The sequence below is a fragment of the Arvicola amphibius genome, chromosome 12, assembly GCF_903992535.2.
Source record: "Arvicola amphibius chromosome 12, mArvAmp1.2, whole genome shotgun sequence".
Lineage (NCBI taxonomy): Eukaryota > Metazoa > Chordata > Mammalia > Rodentia > Cricetidae > Arvicola > Arvicola amphibius.
The window spans coordinates 136299633-136302878 of NC_052058.2; positions in this window are offsets into that span (position 1 = coordinate 136299633).

Below are 3246 nucleotides of genomic sequence, written 5' to 3' on the forward strand. Positions count from 1 at the left end.
CCGGGTGGTGGTGGTGCACCCCTTTAATCCCAGCACTCGGGAGGCAGAGGCAGGCGGATCTCTGAGCTTGAGGCCAGCCTGGTCTATAAGAGCTAGTTTTCCAGGACAGGCTCTAGAAACTACAGGGAAACCCTGTCTCGAAAAAGCAAAAAAAAAAAAAAAAAAAAGAAAGAAAAGAAAAACCAAAAAAGAAGGAAGGAAGGAAGGAAGGAAGGAAGGAAGGAAGGAAAGAAAGAAAAAGAAAGAAGGAAGGAAGGAAATGGCAGAAAACCTTTAATAGGTGAGACCTATGTAAGTACGTAGGTCAGTGAGAACACCAACCTCAGAAGGGATGAATGCTATTTTCTGGGAATGTGTGAGTGCCCACAAAAAATGAGTTGTTGTGGGGCTATATGTGGCTTTCTTTATTCCCCCCTTTTTTTTTTCAAGACAAGATTTCTCTGTGTAGCCCTGGCTGTCCTGGAACTCACTCTGTAGACCAGGCTGGTCTCAAACTCACAGAGATCCACCTGCCTCTGTTTCCCGAGTACTGGGATTAAAGGTGTGTGCCACCTGGCTCACTTGTGGCTCTTGCAGAAGACTCAGCTTCCCTTCCTAGCACCCATATGGTTGCTCAGAACCACCCATGATTCCAGTTCCATGGGATCTGACCCCTTCTTTTGACTTCCAAGGGCACTAGGCCTGCACTTAGAACACAAACATACATACAGGGGAAACACATAAAAGAAATCTCTTTAAAAAAAAAAAAAACACAGTTGTTATAAGAAGAGTGAACCTAAATTTCAAATGGCTCCAACTTCTTGTCTTCTCCACTACATTGAGACATAGCCATGAGTATCCTTACCAATGGCCAACCTCATGGGGTCACACAATCTTGGACTTCGAAAACTGTAAACAATCCTCTTTTTTTTTTTCATGAAGTAGCAGTCTCTGGTGTTATAGCAACAACAAAAGAACTCACACACTTCCTCCATATATAACTGGCACTGTGCAGCAGAACATAGGGACAGAGTAACACCACAATACAGCCCAATTCAGGGGGGCATGGAGCAGACAGAATCCATAACAACCCTGCAGTCTTGCTGGGCAGAGAGTGCCCCCACCATGAAGAAAAACCAAAATCTTCCTTCAGTAAATCTCAGGCCCCTTGCCCTACTCCTAGGGTTTTCTCCTTTCCCACTATCTCATGAAGTAGACATTGGCGATTACGTCCTTCTCGGGGGCTGAGCAGTCCCCTCCAGCCACTCCTTTTGTGCATAAGATTAAAGCAAGGGTTATTTGAGTCCCAGCTGTGTGCCAATTTACAGATAGATGCCTTGGCACTACTGTTTTCTCAAAATAGAGTTAAGGTCTTATCTGTGTTAGAAATCAGATTTGGGTCATGAAGCACACACATACACGCACACACCACTCCAATCAGTACCAACAAGGTAAAAGTTTACTACAGATCCAGAGGGTGTGCCCAGAGGAGCACACACACTGAGACACGTGCACTTGGCTTTAGTGACTGTGTCCTCCCTCCCACTCCTTTGGCTGGGGTCTGACCTTAGCCTTTCTGGATTGTCTAGTTTTAAAAGAATTGGTGCTAGCCTGGCAATGGTGGCACTCACCTTTAATCCCAGCACTTGGGAGTCAGAGGGAGTCAGATCTCTGTGAGTTCAAGGCTAACTGGGTCTACAGAGCAAGTTCCAACACAGCCAGGATTATACTGGGGATTCCTGTCAGAGAGAGGGAGAGGGAGAGGTTCTAGAGCTGAGCATGGTGGCACATGTCATCTATAATCCCAGCCTTTGGAAGGCTAAGGCAGCAGGACAGTGAGTTTATAGCCAACCTGGGCTGCAGAGCAAAGTCATGCATGTCTCAATCAACAACCAAAAGACTCCAGAGGAACCCACACGTATACCATGTGTGCCCAGTAGTCAGATCCCTTCCTGACATGGAACCTTCTGGTGCCCTGGAATTGGAGTTAGAAATGATTGTGAGCCACCATGTTGGTGCTGGGAACCGAACCCTGGTCCTCTGCAAGAGCAGCAAAGGCTCTTAATCTACAAACCATCTCTCCAGCCCAGGCTATTGTGTTTTATAACCCCAATCTGGCTAGACTGAGATATCATCCTCCTACAGGAAAAGGCCACTGTGGCTCTGAAGGCAGTGAAGCACCTGTGGTTTCCAGGGCCACAGGCCTAACTGCAAGCACTGACAGAAAATGTGGAGTTGAAATAATTAGAAAACGAAATGGACAGAAAACTTTGCTTCAGCAGAAATATCTTCACTGTGGTGAAGTAATATAATAAGCAAAGGGATCATAATCTAATCAGTTTTGTTAAGGACGCTGAGGTGTGGGCCTGGAACCGGCAGAAGGGCAAAGAGCCACACCCACATGTGCCTAAGGAGAAAGCCACAGACAACACCCCAAACTGAATACCCCTAGTAGCAACGCTGCAGCCGGCAGGATTCTAGCAGCCTACACCCCACCGCCCCAATCCAGTGTTTTCTAGGGCTTTTGAGATGCAATTGACGTCCCTCATCAGGTGGTGTTAGGTTAAGGAGATAATAGGAAAGAATGCAAGCCAGTCAGTCAACCTGAGCCTGTTCTATCTAGGTCCTGAGGTCAAAGGTCAGAAATGGAGAGAGAGAGAGAGAGAGAGAGAGAGAGAGAGAGAGAGAGAGAGAGAGAGAGAGAGAGAGTGTTTGTCAGAGAATCCACCAGTCCAAGGAGGCTAGAAATGGAGGGCTGGATGATGGAGGAGTGTCTATGTGTTACTTTCATTATTAATAAAGATACTGCCTTGGCCCTTTAAGAGAACAGAAAATTAGGTAGGCAGAGTAGACAGAACAGAATTCTGGGAAAGAGGGGGAGCCACTTCAGGCAGTCGCCATGATTCTCCTCTCCGAGATGGACGCAGGTTAAGATCTCTCCTGGTAAGCCACACCTCGTGGTGCTACACGGATTACTAAATATGGGTTAAAGGAAGATGTGAGAATTAGCCAATAAGAGGCTGAAACTATGGGCCAGGCAGTGATTTAAAAGAATACAGTTTCCGTGTAATTATTTCGGGTGTAAAGCTAGCCGTCGGCCGGGTGGCGGGACGCGGCCCTGCCGCTTCCTTCTACAGATTGGCGCCCAACGTGGGAGACTGAAGCTTACAGGTTAGGGGTCAGAAACTGAGAGCCAGCCGGGCGGTGGTGGCACACGCCTTTAATCCCAGCACTCGGGAGGCAGAGGCAGGCAGATCTCTGTGAGTT